Source organism: Procambarus clarkii, chromosome 31 (assembly GCF_040958095.1).
Source record: "Procambarus clarkii isolate CNS0578487 chromosome 31, FALCON_Pclarkii_2.0, whole genome shotgun sequence".
Taxonomy (NCBI): Eukaryota; Metazoa; Arthropoda; class Malacostraca; order Decapoda; family Cambaridae; genus Procambarus; species Procambarus clarkii.
In genome coordinates, this window is record NC_091180.1 from 25199095 (window position 1) to 25223123 (window position 24029).

At 40.8% G+C, this 24029-nt stretch overlaps 2 long non-coding RNA genes across 2 annotated transcripts in view; one reads left to right on the forward strand and one right to left on the reverse strand.

The window, feature by feature from the left end:
- The window catches only part of LOC123758691 (uncharacterized), a 201178-nt gene extending 192661 nt beyond the window's left edge, over nt 1–8517 (reverse strand). The window contains exon 1 of the long non-coding RNA XR_011230093.1: nt 8327–8517. This is a non-coding gene — a long non-coding RNA (uncharacterized lncRNA). The remainder of the gene's footprint in view (nt 1–8326) is intronic.
- A 10325-nt stretch (nt 8518–18842) lies between these two features.
- Nucleotides 18843–24029, forward strand: part of LOC138370332 (uncharacterized) — a 70835-nt gene continuing 65648 nt past the window's right edge. Inside the window, exons 1-2 of the long non-coding RNA XR_011230094.1 lie at nt 18843–19282; nt 20232–20269. This is a non-coding gene — a long non-coding RNA (uncharacterized lncRNA). The remainder of the gene's footprint in view (nt 19283–20231; nt 20270–24029) is intronic.

Here is a 24029-nt window from a genome sequence, read left to right on the forward strand (position 1 = left end):
ATGCAGGAAATCAAAAATCATTTTTATAACCAATGCAATTCTTGCAATGCATCTACGCCTAACTTCTAATAGATAGATCAGAGTATGTGATTTTATTTTTTTCAGGGATATTCCTGCGCGGGCCCTAAGCCTCTGGCTGGCCCACTAAGTGTTGCTTGTTTCTGTTTTTCTTGGGCGGAGTATGAGTATTTATGACTCGTATGGTCGCTTCAGTAAGAAGAGTAATGATGACCACGCAAGCTGTGTTGACCGAGATCATAAACGTCAACATTTATATTACTTGGTGATATCCAACGTCAAAGCAGTTACAACGCCAGCAGTCTTCTGTTCAAAGCTTTCACGGTAATTAAACATAAGGGGTACATAAAAACTGTGCAACATAAATGTGCATAAATATCCCCTCTGGTGTAGTTCAGGCCTTATGTGCTCTGTGCACATCGTGTGAGGCGTCACTGTGTGCACATCGTGTGAGGCGTCACTGTGTGCACATCGTGTGAGGCGTCACTGTGTGCACATCGTGTGAGGCGTCACTGTGTGCACATCGTGTGAGGCGTCACTGTGTGCACATCGTGTGAGGCGTCACTGTGTGCACATCGTGTGAGGCGTCACTGTGTGCACATCGTGTGAGGCGTCACTGTGTGCACATCGTCTCGGGTGTCCCTACTCTGTGTGCACCGAAAAATTCCCGTGGACCTCCTAATAGAAGACTCATTTTCTCCAGCACATTTCGTGTCCTCTTCGCTGAGGGATCCATATGAGGAATCTCACAGTCTGTCCACCTGCGCTGCTCACCTGTCAGCCCGAAGCCATTCACCACCCAAATCATTAATAGCCTCTCCACTCCAGGTAAAAGTTCTGCTTCCCACACGACTGGTTCGCCCCCCCCCCCCCCCCCGTGTTTGGATCCTCCGCTTCGCTGACCGCTTCACCAAGACCGTGTTAGGAGTCACAACATGGCTTCCACTCTCTTCTTGTCCTGCCATAAGACTTCCTAAAGCTGAGCCTAAACCAAACTAGATCCAAATATATAGTGCAGGAAAGACCGCTCTCCATTACCGTATCGTTAGTTTCAAATGTCGGAAGTTTCAAGGTCCTCTGCTATGTCTCTCTCCTTCCTTCCTCCACATGAGGAACGATGAATCTCGCTGGAAATTACTCATCAATATCATCATCTAGGTTAATCTACGTCGTCCTGCAGGCGTTGCTGATGAGTTCATCCTCCTCAAATTTATACAGTACACAATATCATAAATACAAACGTATACAATACATATCAAATACAAACTTGTACGATACACAACACATAAATACGAAAAAAACAAATACATAAATTTAATCCGACAAATCGTTATCAATATATTTTGTCGGGGAAACGTTCAGTAAAACAGTCACCAACACTCCCAGGGTGAATGCTAGCCTCACTAGGCACCCAGGAGCTCACTAATTACTGTATTAAAATAATCCAATAACCAAGAAAGGTCAAACGCCCCCCCCCCCATATTATTTCTCACCCCCCCTTTTTGGATTAAACAGGAATGGCCTTGTTTACCAGGCTCCGCTCCAGACCTTCCCTCTGACGCTCTCAGATAAAAAAAAAGAACATCAAAGGGTAACGAAAAAAAATATGTTGCGTATCCTTTGTGATCAAATGTGTCAGGTCGTCTGCTCATCAGGCGACGGTGATGATAATTTAGCATTATCTCTTGCTGAGTGAAGAGTTGAGTCACCTAGTTGTGTTGCAGGGGTTGAGCTCTGCTCTTTGGTCCCGCCTCTCAACTGTCAATCAACCGTTTATACTACTACTATTTGCCCCCCCCCCCCACACACACATCCCAGGAAGTAGCCCGTGACAGCTGACTAACTCCCAGGTACCTATTTACTGCTAGGTAACAGAGGCATTAGAGTGAAAGGAACTCTGCCCATTGTTTCTCGCCGGCGCCCGAAATCGAACTCGGGACCACAGGGTCACGCGCCCAGCGTGCTATGCGCTCAGCCACCGGCCCCTGTGTGTGTGTGTGTGTGTGTGTGTGTGTGTGTGTGTGTGTGTGTGTGTTGATGTGGGGCCTGACAGCCGAGTAGACAGGGCTCTAGATTCGTAGTCCTAAGCTTCCGGGTTCGATCTTCGGTGGAGGCTGAAACAAATAGGCAGAGTTTCTTTCACTCTGATGCCCTGTTTACCTAGCAGTAAATAGGTACCTGGGAGTTAGGCAGCTGCTACGGGCTGCTTCCTGTGGGTGTGTAACAAAAAGGAGGCCTAGTCGAGGACCGGGCCGCGGGGACGCTAAGCCCCGAAACCATCTCAAGAATGTCGTGTGATGGTGATGAACGAGTTATAGTGAATAGTGCTGACGGTAACAAGGCTTGAGAGTGAGTCTATAACTGACCAAATAATACTCTTTCAACCTTTCACTTATAAATGTGTCAACTCTCCAGCAACAAATGCCAAACCGGTTTGGACGTGGTCTCAGTGACCCAGCAAGGGCCATATAGTTCATATCCCTGCAGGACTGAACACTCTTAGTTGGCCTCCTCGTATTACCACAAGAGGGCGGTCGCACCAAGTCACAAACTGCTCTCAAGAGCAATGAAGCGCGCAATTCCCCTCACCACACAAGGGTAATGGTCCAAGAGGGGAGAGAGAGAGAGAGTGAACATGCCATACACACGCTCTTATCTCTCCCCTAAACTACCCTTCACACCTTCAATATTCCCCACGACAGAACCCAGTCGTCTGTTTGAAGCGAAACGACTAACCAGTTCTCGTGTCATTACAATATTTGCACCCCCTTACATACCCCTTTAAAGTACAATAGGTTGTATTTCCTCTCTCATTTCGCCTGATGCAACTGAAGCTGCAAATGCCTGTTGCACACTGCCAGCATGTGGGTCGGTCCCCACTAACTGCTGGGGGATGAAGGGTCGGTCCCCACTAACTGCTGGGGGATGAAGGGTCGGTCCCCACTAACTGCTGGGGGTGAAGGGTCGGTCCCCACTAACTGCTGGGGGGTGAAGGGTCGGTCCCCACTAACTGCTGGGGGTTGAAGGGTCGGTCCCCACTAACTGCTGGGGGGTGAAGGGTCGGTCCCCACTAACTGCTGGGGGGTGAAGGGTCGGTCCCCACTAACTGCTGGGGGTTGAAGGGTCGGTCCCCACTAACTGCTGGGGGGTGAAGGGTCGGTCCCCACTAACTGCTGGGGGGTGAAGGGACGGTCCCCACTAACTGCTGGGGGGTGAAGGGTCGGTCCCCACTAACTGCTGGGGAGTGAAGGGACGGTCCCCACTAACTGCTGGGGGGTGAAGGGTCGGTCCCCACTAACTGCTGGGGGGTGAAGGGTCGGTCCCCACTAACTGCTGGGGGTGGAGGGACGCTCCCCACTAACTGCTGGGGGGTGAAGGGTCGGTCCCCACTAACTGCTGGGGGGTGAAGGGTCGGTCCCCACTAACTGCTGGGGGTGAAGGGTCGGTCCCCACTAACTGCTGGGGGGTGAAGGGTCGGTCCCCACTAACTGCTGGGGGTGAAGGGTCGGTCCCCACTAACTGCTGGGGTGAAGGGTCGGTCCCCAGGTGTGCGGGGGGGGGGGGGACCTTCCAACCCTCTTCTCCAGTATGTTAGGAACTCACGCCTCCCATTCCTTGTACATTATCTTATCTCCCTTGTTCCCTTCTCCCATTCTTTGCTAACATTCTCCCATCAATTTCCTGCCTTCCCACTCTCTTTCCCTCTCTCTCCTTACTTACCATCGTTACCTCACCCCCGCTCCTATCCCACATTCCTCCTCCCTTCCGCTTTCCTCTTTTCCATCTTTCCCTCCCTCTATCTTCCTTTCCTGCGTTGCATCATCGCCTACGCAGTGACTTCAGGACTGTTACTAAAGGCAATTAACTGCTCAACTAGGTCACACACACACACGTATATAGCATGTTACGCGTGTCAACAACCACTTGGTTACTCGGCTTGTCCAAACACAGACACTTCAAGTCCCTCAATAGTTATTAACTATTAAAATAAGCTCTCAAGTATTAAGAAACAGGTCCACAAATTATCGGATTATCATATTAAAGTGTGAGGGGGGAGGGGGGTCAGAGTGAGGAGAGAGAAATATCAGGGGTAAGCGCCAATCCATTACGACTATATAGCACTGGGAAAGGTTAGAATAAGGATTTGGGATGGGACGGAGGGAAGGAATGGTACCCATCCACTTGGACGGTCGGGGATTGAACGCCGATCTGCATGAAGCGAGACCGTCGCTCTACCGTCCAGCCCAAGTGGTTGGAGGAGAGGGAAGGTATGTGCTCCAGAGATAACATCCCGGCTGTACTACAAATCATTTTCCACCAGTTAACACCGAAGCAAAAAGAACGCACATAGGACTACTAACACAATTCCTCGGGCGAGGCTTCAGATAGTCACTGTATATTAGGCTAGAGTTCAAAATGTCTCCTCTATACTGATGTAACCACCAGGGTAATAACATATATACAGCCCCTGGAAGACATCTCAAAGCCTTCCTTGCCTCTGGACTTAATTCGACTCTCCAGTTGAATTAGAATGAGTCTTATTCCAAGCTGTAACTTCTTGTGCTTCTTTACAAGGGAAACGATAAATAACATTTCTACTAAATATAAACAAATACGCCGCTCGCTTTCTCACCAACATCACGCAAATAATGTCAGTTCAACAAGAAGTTAGAGAATATATGGAACTACTCCATCTTAATGGCCAGTGAAGAGACACATGAAGATCTCCCAAGTGTGTCTACGAGTCCTGCCTCACGTGCGGGAAATAATGAAGGTGGAGACCACTGATAAAAAGATGTTTGGCATGATCTAGGCGGTGAGAAATGATAGTGTAAAATTATAAAGGGGGCGTGTATTTATGGTGCACGGGGTGGAAACCCTAATGAAGGTGGTGTAAAGTGATGAAAAGGTGGAGTAGACTAATGTAGAGTAAAACTTTCAGATGAGGAAGGGTAAACTGACAAAAACAACTGCCATGAGGGTAATTATTGTTGTAATTAATGGGGGTGTAAACTGTGACAAAGGGGTGTAAACTGTGACTAAAGGGGGTGTAAACTTTCAAGTAATCGACTAAAATAATCACATGCACACAGTACGAAGGCCTCCATGCAGTGTTGCCATGCCAACTGACGCCACATTTGAGCGGGAAGTGACGGAGACGGTTGCCAGGCAGCAGCTAATATTACGTCGACACTTCCAACCATTTTACTACTCTAACCTTCTCCACAGAGTAACATGGTACTAAACTCCTTCAAACTATTGAATAATTTGATTACATGTTGTATACTACAATGTTTCGTGGATATGTATCATACAGTTCATATCTGATACAAGTTTCTCCAAGACATTCGCCATCATGGCTCCCCCCCCCCCAACCAGCCACTATCTTTTAGCGACAAAACTCCCAATTTCTCTACTACTAGTTATGGGACAAGTACACCTCGGCGAACATTTTCCTTACAGGCGCTGTTTGGTTATACATAAACACATGACTCAATACAGATTCTAACTGTCATAATCCGTGACAATTTTTACGGTACGAAATTTAGTATTCTCTCTTACTGGAACATCATTTTATAACGAGTAAAATTTTACACATTAATAAATTCACCCAACTTGTACAAATACCAATTTATACATTTTTTATTTATTTATATATACAAGAGTTCTTACATTCTTGTAAAGCCACCAGAACGCGTAGCGTTTTGGACAAGTCTTTAATCCTAATTTTCCCTGGAATACGACCCGCCAAATCGTTTAACCACCATTCACTGCTTCTTGAACAGAGGCTACAGTTAAGGATTGGCGCTCAGTCAATCCTCCCCGGCCAGGATACGAACCCAAGCCAAAGCGCTCGCGGATGGCGTGTTTTACCACTGCGCCACGGGTTCATGTTAAATAATAGTTTATTATTTTCGTGGTTAAGTCATACTTATACTCACTAGATTAAGTATATAAATATACGTATATACTTTTCAAAATAAGCAGCTCCAAAGATGGTCAACTCACCAGCCGTTAACTGAGAATTAAATATAAATGTAATAATTTCCCCTGTAAATTAATGTAATTATAATCTCTAAAACTGTAAATCCTTTAAAGAAAAATAAGTATAACATTTAGGGGTTTAAAGTTCATGCTCTGTGATAATATGAAACGTTTGTTTATCGAGACTTATACTACTGTATATGTAATGTAGTATTTCCTCGTAAAATTTATGTATATATGATTTATATTGTATACTATTAAAAAGATAAAAACACCAGCCGTCAACTACTCCGTCCACACAGGAAACAGCTCCCAATATCACTATTGTGTAGGCCCCGTGTTTTTTTCCAAGCATATTAAGGCTTTGTCGATGTTCGCCATACATTAGCAGGTGCAGAAAAGAAGGGTAGAAATAGCCTAAGCTACTCTATCCTTTTTTGGGGGGATGTATTTTACTATGTCAGTAAATATGAAGTTTTGTTGAAGCAAAGTTCGCCAGCAAAGTTCACCTGAAACTTAAAACTTCCGCTTCAGATTTATTAACAAAAGACCGTTGTCGAGGTGTTCATGAAAAATATTTAACCGGAAAATTGGATGAACTTCAATCTCAAAACAAATTCCAGAAGGCAACAACGGTGTTGAAACAACGGTGCTTGAAGCACATGTCATCTGCAGCACAGTTACCTAACCACTAACGAGACCTCTAGAGCTTTTCTCAGTTATGACGGCCTCGCTTGCATTTATTAAATACTTAACAAGCTTCAAAACTCCACAACCCAAGGATGTTTGTATTATAAACATCGTAAAATATTCATTTTCAGAATTAAAATAGGACAAAATCGAGACCTTAATAGAGCTACAAAACAACTTTTGAGTTAAATACTTTTTTTTGTAGGTTACAAAAAACTTTTAAGAGTACATACCTGACAGGTGGCGTGTGTCACGTGTCCTTAGATCATTTGTTAGCCTTACCTGTCATGATAAATATAGAATTATTTTAAGACATACTCACGGTAATTAAACTTCTTGTCACATTATCCCTCCCAGACATGTTATAAGTTTTATTTCCTGAAGCAACAGTCTTAAAATATTACTTAAAATATATTTCATAAGATATATCTTTATGTTCAGCGTGGAAGCCTCACCTTGTCGTAGCAAGGGGAGGGGACCTCGGAGCCTCACATAGTCCTGGCCAGACTGGTCAAACTTTGAAATTGCCAGATTAATTTGCATACATAATTAGCATGTTGGATTGCGAGTAATTCATTGTAGACGTTGCAACGGTAAGATGCAGTATGCACGGGAAAGTTTGTAAATATTGATAGCGAGTATATGCACAATTACTAGGCAAGGATTACGTTTGATTGAAAATAATTCAATATCTTGAATTTGCACGAAATTGTCATTTAGTTGAATTTCGCTGTGTATGAATTCAAATTCCTAGTACAATATTGCATATCATACCGAAAGATTAATAGGACAATTTTAAAACTATAAATATTTGCACATTATATTTAAATGAAAATTAGTTAGAACAAATACTAGTACACAAGTTTGATTTTGTAATTTATAATGTTAGCTGTGATAAAAATCTGATGAATTTTGTTTTTCAAAATTGAACTACACTCCAGGTGAAAATATCATCTAGGTAACTTTGAAAAAAAGAGTTAACATCTAAGGAATGCGCAGAGACACGCGCCCTTCTGCACGTTATTAATGCTGTGGGCTAATAAATATACAGGCTAGAAGGATTATAATCAAATAATTAGTGTTTTGTCAAAAAGTTTGGTATTCAAATAATGTGTTATGCCTGTTGGGAAACTGCATAGCCTACGCATAAATATACATATATATATATATATATATATATATATACATTTTATATATAATAACTTGTATAGTGTATTGAACCTACGCACATTATATAGCGCCTCCAATATTGTGCCCCGGAGCCTAAAAAAACATTATATAGCGCCTCCAGTACTGTGCATGGAGCCTACACACACTATACAGCACCTCCAGTACTGTGCGCGGAGCCTACACACACTATACAGCACCTTTAGTACTGTGCATGGAGCCTACCCTCTATACAGCACCTCCAGTACCGTTAACGGAGCCTTCACACACTATACAGCATCTCCAGTACTGTGCCCGGCGCCAACACACTTTACAGCACCTCCAGTACTGTGCATGGAGCCTACACACACTATACAGCACCTCCAGTACTCTGCCCGGAGCCTACACACACCTACAACACACGAGAGCGGTGCTAGAGAAGGCAACTAACTATACAACCCTTCAGAACACATCTCCCATGACCTACCTTCTCCAGAACGAGGAACCACACACGGCCCATTGAGACGAAGACACCATAAGTCACCACAAGAAAAACGTAATTCACGACTCTGTTTTCCAGCTCAGCTTACACGGACACTGATGTTTGTTGTGATAGCGACGTCCTTTCCAGCCACGTGAGTGACCGCCTCAGCGGTTGTGCTCAATTGAGACTGGTGCAGGCAGTCCCTGGGTTGTGATTGGCCATTCCCCAGTATTATTACCAAGAGACGCTGACGGAGAAGATTTAGGCTGTTATTTAATCAGTCGGATGAATTGATCCATAAGTTGTGTATCTTTAGATTGTTTCTGCTGAGGGTAATGTCATTAGATGTGGGGAAGGGGGATTAATGATACAGGTGAAATGGGCTTCATCAGATCATCCTCATGGACTATCTTGAACGCTGTTTTGGTTCACCTCCAGTGTAGGAAGCACCCGCTCTAAATGTTTCAACCTCTTCTCTAAAGGCTTCAAGCCTCTCTCTAAAGGCTTCAAGCCTCTCTCTAAAGGCTTCACGCCCCTCTCTAAAAGCTTCAAGCCTCTCTCTTAAAGCTTCACGCCTTCTCTTAAGGTTTTATCCACGCACACTGGAAGTACAAATATTTGTCAAGAGAACCATAGCCCCTAACCTATCCTAATGTAACCTAACCTAGCCTAACAAATTAGTTAATATATGAGAAATAGTTTTTTGGTTACAGACTATGAGCGTAGCTTGAGGATTTGTTGATTATGCTAATTACATTTTAATTCTGTTCTCTCCCATATAACAATTGCAAAATGTTTGATTGTATTAAAAAAATTACGAAATTTGTGAATACAATTATTATATGTATTGTGTTTGCCGTTTCCATTATTATAATTATATTTTTTTTAGGTTTTGATATACATAATTTATATTACTTTCACTAGATGGCTTAGGTTTTTTTCTATTGCAGTTATCCGTAGGAAAGTTGACCTTGTCATAACCTGGATATTATGTACTTTTATGTAGTGAGTTCCTGTGTATGTTGCAACTCGTTCTCGCAAATTTAATAAGTCAATATTGACTTATTAAATATGTACATAGGTGACATACTTAACATAATAGATACCCTTAAAAAGATTCATAGAAAACACCGACCTTACCTAACCTACTTAGTATGTTAAGATAAGCATCTTATTGCTTCGTAATTACAATTATTTCCTAACCTATAATAGGTATAGGTTAAGTAATAATTGTAATTACGAAGCAATAAGATGCTTATCTTAAGATACTAACAAGGTTAGGTAAGGTCGGTGTTTTCTATGAATCTTTTTAAGGGTATCTATTATATTTAGTATATCACCTATGCACGTAGTTAATAAGTCAATATTGACTTTACGAATTTGCGAGAACGGGTTGGTATATTCTAATTGTTATTCCCGTTATTATGTATATTGTTAATTATAATATTTTTACTGAAGTATTTTTTTTAAATATTATTTATAAATAAAAAGTATTATTTACTATTTTGATTATTTTTAACTAAATGTTCTTACTAATAATATTTATAATTAAAGACTAGTTATTTCTAACACTCTAGGTTTGGTTAGGTTAGATTATATAAGGTTAGGCTAAGCTAGGTTTGGTTAGGTTAGATTATATAAGGTTAGGCTAAGCTAGGTTTGGTTAGGTTAGGTTAGATTAGGTTAAGGAGGTGATAACTAGCCTTATGACTGAAGATGCTAGCGACATGTCTCTTCTTAGACGGGCGACGATGTCTTCATCACCAAACAGGGGATTGAGCAATTATTTAGTGAAGCACATCCTCTCGGGCGTTAACAACGTATCTAAACTGCTTTACTAATTTCCCCGAACCTAACCTAGGACCCATGAATAGAAAACAGGACATCACGTCAATTTTTGCGCGCCGCTATTTTTGGTATTTCAGTTTTTGGCCTTAAGGGATTTATACTTCAAAATGTGATGTACCGTTCGAGAGGGCGGGTTGGTATATATATGTGTGTGTGATGTTTCTGGCAGATGTCGCTTTGACTGCCTCTGAGGGTGTCACCTGAAGGACGACAAGTCACAATAATCTGGCTAAAAATTAGACTAACCGACAAATCTGGAAATAAAGGGGGTGAGGCGTGCGGCGACGTTTCGACCCGTCCTGGACCACAATCAAGTCGCCTGTGTTATCGTGCCATTACAGGATCATTGAGAAAGTGATTATTTTCGGAGAGTAGAATGATACGTAAGTCATTGTCCTAAGTTTGTGGCACTTGACACGTGATTTAACTGCAGGCATTTGGCCCCGTGTAGGACAATGCCAGCTGTCGGGTGATGTCTGGGCTGGAGGATAGGTGTGTGTGGGCAGACTGCAGTCCGGAGGGTGAGGGAGGGTCTAGCCTAAGACTGCAGACTACAGTCTTAGGCTACCACAGTAGTCCGTGCTGCGGTCAATTGAGCACTATGGATTCATACACGCGCGCGCACACACACAACACTATACTAAAGGGAATTGATAAAGCTGATGTAGAAGCAATGCTCAATTTAAAGAACAATAGAACGTGAGGGCATAATTGGTAACTGGAAATACAGATGAGTCAAGGATGTTAGAAAGATTTTTGTTAGTATAAGAGTCGTAGATCAGTGGAACGGACTAAATGAGGAGGTTGTCGAAGACAATTCCATACAGAGTTTTAAATGTAAACATGCAAAAACAAAAAAATAAAGTCGCTGCACTGAAATAATGATGGCTGAATGGTGGGGTTTAATAGCAGATGCTAGACCCAGCAAGTACAATTAGATGAGTACACACACACATACATACATACACACATGTACGTGAGTGTGTTTGCTTGTTTGTCTGTCCAAGGTTGTAGGCTAGACGCCTGGGGCTCACCACATCCAATTTTTCAAGAGGACAGATGGGTAATAACGGACTGTCATAGGCAGATCGGAGTCGGCCCCATTTATCCCCTTTAATAGGATCGCCTCCTATTGCAACTTCCAGTAAATCATTGGAAGTCTGAAATGGGGGTTTGGTTTTTCCAGAGTTTTTCAACTGTTTGCAGATGGTAACAATGCCTTCATGCAGGCTGTTGGCCATGACTGTCCCCTAGTGCAGGCTGTAACCTTAAGGCCATAGGCTGTAGGACGGGGACGGGATGCATAATAATTTATTATTATTATTATTATTATTATTATTTTCTACCACAGACGTGGCCACACATTTACAATGCTGACCAGCATATATACATTTTCTTCTGTTCTCCATGGACAGGGTGAGAAATTTGTCAAACATACAGTTCCAATCAACCATAGAAGGTGATTGTAGTGCTTTTAAAATGCTAGGCTAAGCTATGTACGTAAATACATAGATATACAGATTTATGTATGCTACATAAAGTGTTCGATGTGTCTTTTACATAGTGTCATTAATGCATAATAAATGAACAAGAAAACTCAATAAACAAGGTAACTCCTGTGTTTGCAAAGTAAACCCAATGTTGTTGCAAGTTGCATAAAAGTAAGTAGTAAAAATACCATTGTGACTATGGTGTGTTACTGGGTGCATATATTGCATGTTCTGAGAGAGGGGAAAGATAAGAGAAAATTGGGAGGGGAGAAAAGACTGGTAAACAGGGGAGAGGGGTAAAGGGAGGAGACTGGTTGGAGGGGAAAAGGAGGGGGGGCGGTATGGGGTACAGGGGGAAAAAAGGGCGTGGGTGGAGGGAAGGGGGGGAAGAGGAGAAGGGAAGAATTGATGAGGAAGGAAGAGGGGACACAAAAGAGGAGTGGGAAGATTTGGAGAGGAAGGAGACCCCGAGCACCGCTGGGAATCCCAAATAGTATAATGAAATTGGAAGGTATTTCTTGTTGATAAGTATAGTATTTCTGGTTTAAATTGACAGGAAGACTTATATCAATGATTCTAGCTTAAATCCTCTATACATTTCTTACCCTTTTCAATTGGAAATGAAGTTGAAAAATTAACTCTAAAGTTCATTTTAGAATTTTCTTTGGCCTGACTCTAAATGGAGGAAGGGAGAGTGGATACCTTGAGGTGCTTAAGGATAGAAATTAACTGAAGCTAAAGTATTTACAATAATGTAGGATGATGTGAAATTAGGTGTTACTCAGTCGATATGAGCTGTGGCAATTGGTCATGTGTGAGCTGAATATTTTGTCAAGATCTTGAGGATGATAGGATGTACCTAAGTGTAAAGTGGCTTTTGATAGTTGGATGAGAGTGTTTGATGTGCAGTGCTTCGCCTATGTATAATCTCTTGTCGTTTTATCTTTCAATTATTTTTGTGTTTTTAGTCAGGATGTCTCTGGTGACTGTGTACAAATCATGTATTTTTCGAGAGAGCCTTGTTCTCTGTGTTTGTCAGGTGCTTTGAAGATGTTACTGTATTTCCTACATATTGAGATTGTTGGGGCTGGCAGTCCCCAAATGGGCATATGTAAAGTCATTTATATCTATCACGGTATTTCGTTTGGTGTCGGGAGATTTCTCCATGAGCATGTTGATTTTGTTGCTCTTCTAGTACACAGTGAGCTGTATAGAGCCTTGGATATGCTAAAAGACTAAATGTGTGCGCATACGTGCTTAGGAGAAAATGTTCATATGTTTGTGCTTGAGAGTGTATGAACATAGGTGCGTGAATCTCACGAATGGTTCGAAAATGATACGATACAATATAGACGCGCTGTAGCAGACACAAGTTCACTTCAATCACCGACTTGGAGCCACGATTGGGACACAGAAGAACCAGCCAGGCGTTGTGAGGACAGTACAATAAACACTACGCGGCTGGTCAACTTTGTGCTTGATGTTACAAAGGCTTGGGAAATGTTTGATGCATAATTCCCATCAAGATCAAAAGGAAAGGTTTGAGAATACTGGTGAATATTCATGCATTGTTAATAGCCTTGCTGGTACCTACACAAGTTTCTCATCGAGACCAGCATGTAGTTATACGGGAAGGATATTTGAGCGTGGAAAAGGATCACTAGCACTGCTGGTGTTTGAACTGGTTTGATCATCACCCGCTGGAGGGTTATTAAGGCCACCAAATTGCTTACTGACCAACCACCAAGTTTACTTTGGTCCTGAATATTGTCCAGGACTAAATAAACTCTCTTTGTATATACTACGAGAAGCATAGGTGTATGCTTGTAAGTATGTTTGTATGTAAACTGTAGATCTTATGAAACTCTTAGGTAAACATCATTCAGATGGCGGTGGTTAAATATATTATATTTTAAATTATATATCACACGTTTTAGAGGCCAGCATACCAGGCAAAACATCTGTTTCCTATTGTTTGATTTAAGTTTGGTTCCATACACTAGAAGAGCTGGTTAGGCTATTCAACTCCCTATTTTTCTCAAACCTATGATTCCCCAGTTACTGCAAAGCGCACCGGGTCGGTGTTAATGGACAGGAGCCTAATCATCCTTCCCTGTCCAGGAATCAAACCTAACGGCAAGATAGACAGAGCATCGACAGTGTCCATTTACAGCATCTACATCTCCTACCTCGATCATAACGATTTATATTTTCTTTTAACAGTTCAAGAACGCTAATTTGTTGTGGTTGCTTGTGGAATGATCACCAGTTTCATCCACCAGACTGCACCAATTAAGATTCGGTCTCTAACCTGAACCAAAGAGTAGTTACCAGCCTGCATCAAAGCGTCTGTCACTAGCCTATACCAATGGTCAGTCACCAGTCACAGCCAACTGCCTGTTTCAATGGGCTGTCGCAAACCTGGACCAAGAGGCTGTCACTAAGCTTGCGTCAAGAGGTAGTACCCAAACGCACCCAGCAGCCAACAGGCAACAGTAAGAGAGGTCAAATGAACAAATCCACAAGGGCCGTGACGAGTGTGGATGTGTATAAGGGCGTGGAATCAAGCTATTGTGATTTCTGTGTGTAAGAGAGGTCAACATTCTCTGTCATTATCAACCTGTGCTACATAGCCTTCCTGGCTTGGTGCCTTCCTTTGATAATTACTTACTATCACGATCAACCATATGAGAGACAGCTATAGGCTCTGAGTGTGTTCCCTCTATACGAACATGTAGTGTTTTCTTCAGCTTTCCCTATGACCAATATCGACAAAGGATTTGCTCAGTTGATACTTCTTTCAACTTTTGCCAACCCCATTCAGATTTTTGAGTATAGAAAACAGCTTTCTCCAATTTTCTTAACAAGAAAGTGTGTAATGAAGATATAGATGAGTGAGTATTTTCTATCGCCCAATCGTATGCATGGCATGATTCGATTCAGAGGTTCTAGAAACCACACAACGTAATGGGAAATATTTTAGTTTATTCCAACATTACTGAACGTTTAGTTGATGGCGCACTCAATATCACGTCATCAGTAGCTTCGGCCCCTTTCTGCCTCCCACCGCACTTCCACCCATCCCCCTTCCCCCCATTCCCCCCTTCCTTCACCCCTCCCTCTCTCCCCGGGTTAATGACGGGGCGTAACGAGCAGGGTGTTCCTTGGGGGTCCAAGTTATCAGATCTTACGAGGGCGTGTGGCAATAACAGGCACGAATCGAGTGCTTCACGTTCACCAGGGAGCTGTTTCGAGCCTTTAATAACATCAAGGTTTCAGGATTTTGCCCCTATGTGGGATGTTAATAAGGGTGTGGAATGTTGTAGTGCAACATGGTCGTATGTGTGTGTGTGTGTGCAGGTGTGTGTTTACCGAGCATGTGTTTACGGGGGTGTGAGCTCCAGCTCCTGGGCCACGTGTTCAAGTTTCTCGCTGTATGAAGATATATTGTCTCTTCCTCCTCCTCCTCCTCTAATCTTCTCTACGTCTTCACTTTGGCGCTGTCATGTTTTCTATCATTCTGTTCGCACTTGTCTTAACCTGACCTCTTCTTGTCCACCTTCACTGTCTTCAACAACCATGTTCTCTAAATGATAACACTACACCTTTTACACATTCGTAACCACCGACGTAAAATTCGTGATGATTTATGGAAATTAAAGACACCGTAATATTGACGTTTCCTGCGACTTTCCAGTATTGCTTCAGGCTAGATTCAGCTTCATATTCAGCTAAATAGATTCAGCTTCAGGCAAAACACCAGCCAAACCAGGTTTGGCTGGTTTTTTGGAGCCTCTCCTCAGACCAAAGCCACTAACATGAGAAACTGAAACAACACCCTGGTCTTCAAAACCCAATTGTGATGGTTTGAAAGCATATTACGGTTCCAGTAATAGTCTTCATGTAAACTGGAAAGTGGACCCTTGTCCTAAACATAGATTAGACTCAAGTTAAAACTTTACTGGATAATAAATTGTTGGTTTAAATTATAAAAAGTGTAGGCTGAAAACGTTTTCTTTGAAGAATTCAGTTTTTGTAAACGGAATTCTCGGGCACTCTGAAATAGTTTTCGAATTTCATACTTCACATTATCGTCAATAATACACCATAATAATGCAACCAAAAAGTAATGAAACCTAACCTAATGTAACCTAACCAAATCAAACCTTAATCTAAAGTAACCTTAACTTAAAGTATCCTTAAGCTAAAATAACCCTATCCTAACCTAACCATAGAGAGAAGATAATAGCACTATGCAGTCGTTCTCAATCAATTCCTGTGAGCGTATTTCTTCCCTGAGGACAGGTTGCCTGCCATAAAAGACTTTAGAGTCTTGACAATCGACTTGAGAATGGTCCAGGACGGACCGAAACGTCGTCGTCCCTTCACCTTCTAGTGTGTGGTCTGGTCAACATACTTTAGCCACGTTATTGTGACTCATCACCTGCAAAGACTTTAGACCTCCTGGCCTCTTGTACCACCAACTGTGTAACTATTTCATTGACTCAGGTGTTCTGGACGACATCCTAACAATTTATCCAAAATTTTGTCCATTTTAAAGAAGGAAGAACAATTTTATTTATATTACTTCTAAGCTGCATCACTTATGAACCCATCCCTGCCCTTGTGTGGCAGTGCACAATAGAAAGTTGTTTTCACATATCCATACATTAAAACATTGATTGTAACCATGATATATTATGTGCTTCAGCCTACAGTTTAGACGTATTGTCTTGTGTATGACCCTCTGTCCTGCGTGACAGTGAATACCAGCATTATCCTCACTTTAATAAGAATTAATTGAAATCCTCAGATTAGGCAAAATTGTAATTAATTTTGTTAAAAAAGATGCTAATAATAATAAAAATAAAAATGACGTTTTTGGTTAGGTTAACCCTATGCATTCTTTACGCCGGGGAAGCCGAGAGAACTGGCGCCAGTGTGAGGCTGTTCCTTTAGCACTATTACCTGTGTTCATCTCTCTTATTTCTGGCAACATTCTTATGGAGTGTATATGTTAACATGCTTACAGAACCGGCCTTCAGCTCCTGCGCCCCCTTCTATCAACTGTTGATCATCTAGATGTAATGAGACCCCAACCCCGCTTTGTTTATTTTCATACCTGGTTTAAAATCTTTGGATGTTAAATCGTATCCCTTCTAGTTCAGTCCACGTCCTTCCTGTCCTTCACTGAGGAAATATTTCCTCGCCTCCATATGCCACATGCGCGTCTAAGCTTCCATACATATCGTCTTCTTACGCTACTGCTCAACCCTGGTTATATCTATGTATGTAATGCCCTTAATTAATTCTTTTTGTGGCCGGAAATAACCAAATACCTTGCAAACAACCATTCAATATTGTAGACCAGCTGCAGCATCTTTCCCTCCAACTATATGTTGGCATGGATAACCCACATATCCACGACCAGCAAGCTATACTATTTGGAACCCGCTCAAATAATTCCCCCAAGATTTGCATGATCGACCATAACACACTAGATAAACCAGTATGCACCCAAGGGTCTAAACGAGCCATCAGACACCACAGACCACTCCACAAAACTCCCAGATCCTCTTAGCAGTTCCAAGTCTCGATCAGTCACTAGTAGCTGTCTGGAACGAGCGCCGTTATAACACATAAATCCCCACCCATACTGTTGAGCTGGAAAATTGAGCCATGAATTTCATTTTAGTGACATACGACTTGGGGGCCAGGGTCCGTCTGGGGTTTCCTCTACTGGTCTTTCAGTTGGGTGCTTGTGTCATATGCTGGCGGTGGAGAGATGGGGACGTGAACAAGGAAATATATCTGAATATTTGCATAAGGAATAAACAGTAAATTGAATATAATTGCTTTTTCCTGTTTAAATATCTAGAGCAATTCCTCTTGATTGCATTCAAAATATATCTTAATATATTTACTGTGTATATGCTGGTCCAGGTCAACACAATCCTCCACTTGTGAGTAAAACTCTAACAGACAGCGACGAAAATTAATGCAAATTATTTTTTATTATTATTTAAGTTACGTTAGTTTGTGTGGAGGAAGTGACATTTTTGTTATTCCTTCAAATTTGTGATTTTTAAGGCGAAGAGGCTGACATCTTTACTCTGACGTCACGCGTCCCCTGTAACTTGAAATAAGAGAACGGTAATATAAGGTTGCATCTTATTGGCTGTAAAACCAAGCGCTCGACTAATCAATAGGCACCTAGCAGCTTGACGTAGTGGCGCTCATCAGCCTGATTGGCTGAATCAGCGCTCTTATTTGTTTTTATATATTTACAGTCTGGAAATCTTTGTATTTATTATTTATATAAATTAGTGCTCTAAGGTTACATTCGGTCAGCTACGTTGACTTCACCTATTGACTCTTTTACGGGAATCTGTCTAACTGAAGTTTGTAAGGATGGTTTGGCGGCTGGATTAACGAGCTTGGCTGTTTGTATTCGAAGACGGGCATTCTTATATTTCTGAGACAAGGCCTAGTCAACACTGCTGATTTACCTATGAAGCCTAATGGTCAGCAAGTTTGTCAGAAGTAAGTGGTACACTTGAATGCAGTTTATATTGTGTGAATGAAGACTAGCAGTGAGTGACCTGTATGAAGTGTGATCATCTTGACACTGTGATTCGCTGGGACCTTTGGTCATATTATTATTCACATTCTGAATCCCGCCAGTCAAGACAATTGCCGTATCGAGTTTGTGTCATATCAAGCCACAAACAACATAAATAATAAATAATGTTATCCTAGGCTAGGAGTCGACACCTGGGATGGACCAAAACACATCTGCTACTTCCCCCAGTAATTGTTGACGCCAGTGAGTGAGCGTTATATACTGTATATAGCAGTTGCATGGTAAAAAGTTTTCTGTTGCTAGCAATCATTATAATTTAATACAACGTGTGAAGACCTATTGTATTTAAACTAATTCTATTATATAATGTGATTTTGAACCATATTCTTCGTATAATTACTGAATTATCAACATTATTCACTTATAGTGTTAAAAACGTGAAAAATATGCTCCTTCAGTTTTTGTCTAGTGAGATTTTATAGTTTATTTTTGGTATACAACTCTTAAATTTGGTTAACTTCTTTAACATAAATGTCCACTTTCTCTGGACAGAGCCCAGGAGGCGCAGCGGACTACAAGCGACCCATCTCTCCCACGCCGCCATTGTGGACGTATCCACCCGTATCATCCGCATTTATTTCACGTTAAAAACTGTCGAACTTTCGCTAACCCCGAGCAAACATGAGGGTAAAATGTCCGTGAAGTGATAGTGGAGTCTCGAGGACAAAGACATCCAGGAAAAACATCAGTTTGGAGGTTAGAATTAAGTGTTAAAATAGTTTATGTGCTTCTGTAACCCTTTCCACCACCACCACCCACGGGATGGGTATAAGGTACTTGGTAAAGAACTTGAAATTGCTTCAGAATGGTGAGCGTGCTCTCACTGCTCTCTCACCTGCCTCTGTGACGGACACACCATTATTAAATTGTTCATCCCAAGCGGTAGACGGTCCGTCCTGCCTCGTTGTCTTCAGTAACTTCAAATAACCTTCACCCTCGTCACCAAGGCTCGTCGCACGCTCCCCGCTCCTGTCTCTGGTAAGTACAGCTGTATTCTACTCAGAATACAACTGTATTCTACTGGTACTGTAAACTGCCCTTTTACTGCATTATTTTCGATGTGAATTGATTTGTATTCTTTATGGGAAAATAGGCTTCATTACGCTTGTGAACTTAGAGTAACACCGCTACATATCCTCTTAAACACGTTTGAGTAATTTTGTTTTATCTTTAAGAAAATACAATATAAATCATATATACATAAGTTTTACAAGGCAATTCTACATTATAATTCTTAGTGAACAAGTGTTTCATTAGTACAGAACATGATCTTTAAAACCCCCTGAATGTTATACTTATTTTCCTTTAAAGGATTTACAAAAATTGGAGAATATATTTACATTAATATACAGGGGAAATTATTACATTTATATATATTTTATATAATTCTTTTGAGTAATTGAACATAATTTGTACTATATTTGCATTATATGTTTTATATAAGTATAGTGGGAGAATGGCAAGGAATCTAATGCCCCTTTTTTATTTGTTTAATAGTGAGTATCTGGTTGATTGTGTAATGTAAAAAAACATTTTCGTCATATACATGGTTTATTAATATAAATATAAATGAACCGAGACTAAGCAGATTAACTGACAATACTCTTAATGATAATCCTGGATTGTAAAAAAAAAATGATCGATTTTTGGTTTTAAAGATCACTTCCACGATTAATGAAATTGTTTAAATGGTTGTTAGATGGTTCCTCTTGCACGAGACCTGTTGATATGTTCTTGTGTTTCAATTCCTTTTAGTTGATTGGTATTTTGCATTTCAGTCAGGTATAATATGGCAATTATGAATGCTATAAAGACTTTGTCAGTTGATACAAAATTAGGTGTTATCTTTTATTAAATTCATATATTTAATAATTTCCGATGAGGAATATAGTTTAGCTTATGTACTGAGTGTTATTTCCTGTTTCAGTTCCCTCACTATGGTGTCTCGTCATCAAGTCTGAAAAGGTATGTTAGTTTATTGTACCTAAGACCAAATAATTGTTTTTATTTGTTAGTTTTTGCCATATTTCGTATTAACGTGATTGTGGTTGATAAGAGCAAGAGAGGGAGAGAAAGAGTATGGGGAGGAGGGGTATTATAGTTCTGTGGGGGGTCTGTTATGCTCTTTTCTGATATTGTTTCATGTTGAGCGAAAGTACTTAAACTATTTTCCCGTTTTACTGTAGGTGTCCTATAATATAATTATTCTTTAACATAACTTTAAAAAAAAATATTTATGGAGCAATAAAGCTTTTCAATCAATTATATATTGCACAGTATTTTATATTTGACCCAAATATAAAACACCTACCATTTTATATTTGACAGAAATATAAAACACCTGCCATTTTATATTTGACCCAAATATAAAATACTGACCTAGCCTAAATTTATCTTTTCAATATATTAATATTATTAGAGAGTAATCTAATTTAGAAAAAAATATGTGCAAATAAGCAAAATTGCTCTGGTTTAGGTAAAAGTAATATATTGATCTATTAGGTAAATTGATCTATTAGGTAAAATGGGCCTTGCTTACTAAGCCAAGTAGAGCAGTTCTGGTATTATGTGCTACCCACATGCTCTCTGGTGTAAAAATTGGTGCCCTGTAAGTTCAGTGGATCTTTAAGTTGTTACTTTTAACATCATTCTGCTCTAGTGGGAAATGTGTGTGTGTGTGTCTGGGGGTGACCTTAGACACGAAGTAAATTCTATCACATTTCTAAAAACAAAAAAACAAAAACAAAAATAAAAAATTGATATATTTATAATAAAGAAATCAGGAAGTTGATGGGTAAAGGTCTTATCTTGTAAGTGTGCATGTCGGCAGGCTGTCAGGGGTGGGGACAGGCAACATTTCAAAAATATTCAATTAGCAAAACACAAAAGACGAACACAAGCACCAACACACATACTATGACAAGCATCAACACATCCACTATGACAGGCACAACACACACATACTATGACAAACACAAACACCAACACACATACTATGACAGACTATGACATCCACCAATACACATACTGTTACAAACTCAAGCCCAACACACTGACACAAGCGCCAACACACATACTATGACACACACAAGCGCCAACACACATACTATGACATACACAAGCACCAACACACACATACCATGACACACACAAGCACCAACACACATACTATGACATACACAAGCACCAACACACACATACCATGACACACACAAGCACCAACACACATACTATGACATACACAAGCACCAACACACACATACCATGACACACACAAGCACCAACACACATACTATGACATACACAAGCACCAACACACATACTATGACAAAGAAGAAGTATTGAGCTGCTAACACCTGTGCTCCACGACTACGTACTTAATTAACAGGTGGGTGGGGTAAAAAATATATAGAAACATCTGTTTTTATCGGATAAAATTTATACCCTGCTGTCGTAGTTCTTGTTGGCCAAAAATAATGCTGACGTTTGTGATGGATTGCGGCATGAAGTAATTATAAAGTGGAGGTCGTGATTTAACGAGCCCGTTTACCTTGGGCCAGTGAGGGTAATTTAGGGGTTGGGTGCCGTTATGGCCGGGTCTTTTGAGGTTGACTAGTTTGGCCAGTCCTATTAGTGCTTGGGTTTAATATTTGTTGGCTCTCTCTCTCTCTCTCTCTCTCTCTCTCTCTCTCTCTCTCTCTCTCTCTCTCTCTCTCTCTCTCTCTCTCTCTTTTCCATTTATTTATTTATTTATTGCCACCCACGTCCTGTTTCATTCCTTGAGCGTGTACACACCATTGAGTTGTGGTAATCAGTGTCAGCTCCTGGACTCTGTTAATTAATCGATGTACATAATGCTTCATTAACCACGTGAACTTTTCACATAAAAATATGTGTAGGTTTTGGAGTTCGCATTCACAAATGTCTCGCTAGGGGCAATCTACTTTTTCAGGATCCTATAGTTCAGGCCCCACCATTAACTCGTTCTCACATTTATAAGAAATTGAATGGGTCTCTCTTACTGTAACAAATCTTCGCAATATCTGTTTTTTTTTTTTTTGGGGGGGGGGGGTTTGCTTTCGTTACAGATTTTTTCGTGAAAGACTTGTTCGTTACAGTGTCAAAAGGCCTTTGACAGCCTAGAAAGATGCAGTCAACCCATCAGTTTCTTCACAGCTGAAGTGCTGTCACTGTGTTACAGACCCTGAGGAAGTATAGCAAAACAGGCTACACCATCTTCAATAACCCGTATTTACACATGGACACGAGGCTTGTGCCTTTTAGGTGTTGAGTTTGTCTCTCATTATTCTCTTGTTTCAGGGTATGCATGTCAGTGATACAAGCATTGTATACAGAGTAGTGACACAAGCTGGGTATGTATAGTTGAGATTTTAGCTGGGGTATGCATGTCAGTGATTCAAACTGGGTATTGTGGCGCGCGTTTTTCCTTCTCGGTGCCGCTGTCACCCATGTAGATCCCAGTCACAAGCACAGAGGGGTCACTCGCCAAGTCTTCCCCCTTCCTCCCCCCCTCTGTGTGATACAGCTGGGAGTCTTTACTGCGGCCTCTTCTTACCACAGATTGCGAGCCTCACTCTCCCACAGCTGCCTTACAAGGGCCTGCCCCCCTGCAGTCACTGCTTTTGGGGTACATGAACCCCAGGGTTTAGCCGTCATAAAGATACTCACAAACAAGGACGCCTATTTGAGAGGCTCTCTTTCAGCCGCTAAATATCTGTATGTGTAGGTTACGTACCTCTAATACTCTGATGCGTCTCTCCCCAAGTATATGGGGAAATATTCCCCCAGACTGGAATAAGCCATTGCTCTCTCACAGTGATTACCTCGTAGCACGGTGTAAATGTGTGATTTCAGCTAAGTGCCTCAGGCTAATGGTCGGCAAATGGAGAATGGATAACATGAAACACCAAAGTAATGTATTGAATAACTTGACATACACATGCCGTAAGATAAGTAAACGATATGAAGTATGGACTCTGGCAACACTGGTGAAATACTCCACCGCCTGGCAACACCGCCACGCGCAAGCCTAAACTGGAATTTACTGCTAATTTATTTGAAGATAATTAATCAAAACTTATTATTTCTCGTCATATGATTTAGTATAACTTGCCAAACAGCTGCCATGGACATATATATGGACTCTAAACATATATATATATTAATCAACTCTCATAAACACTCAAAAGTGAATAGTAATGATTACACACATATTAGGCTGCTCTGGCTCGCTGTTTTTACATTAACTAAAATTACTTTAACTGTAAAATTGTTGCCTTTACAGTAATACCGTCTTTAGAAATTATATGTATATATATATATATATATATATATATATATATATATATATATATATATATATATATATATATATATATAAGAGAATGATAATTTGAATAATTGAAACAACAATAATAATTCAATTATAAAAATCTTAAATCAAATTTCCAGTAATATAATGAACGTCGAAGCCACTAACGATAAAAACAATTGTTAATTGTACTGGCAGAAAAAAAATTATATGCAAGGACAAAAAACACGTGGTACACACGATAACACAGATGGAAATTTGAAACTTGCTGCGTAAGAGGAACGTATTAAAGAATGTTTTCATCGTGTAGTCAGTGTGTGGAATGAGGTTAAGAGGATACAAGATAACTTCAGTCACATTTTGTAATGTAGATCCAGTTTAATATATTACACT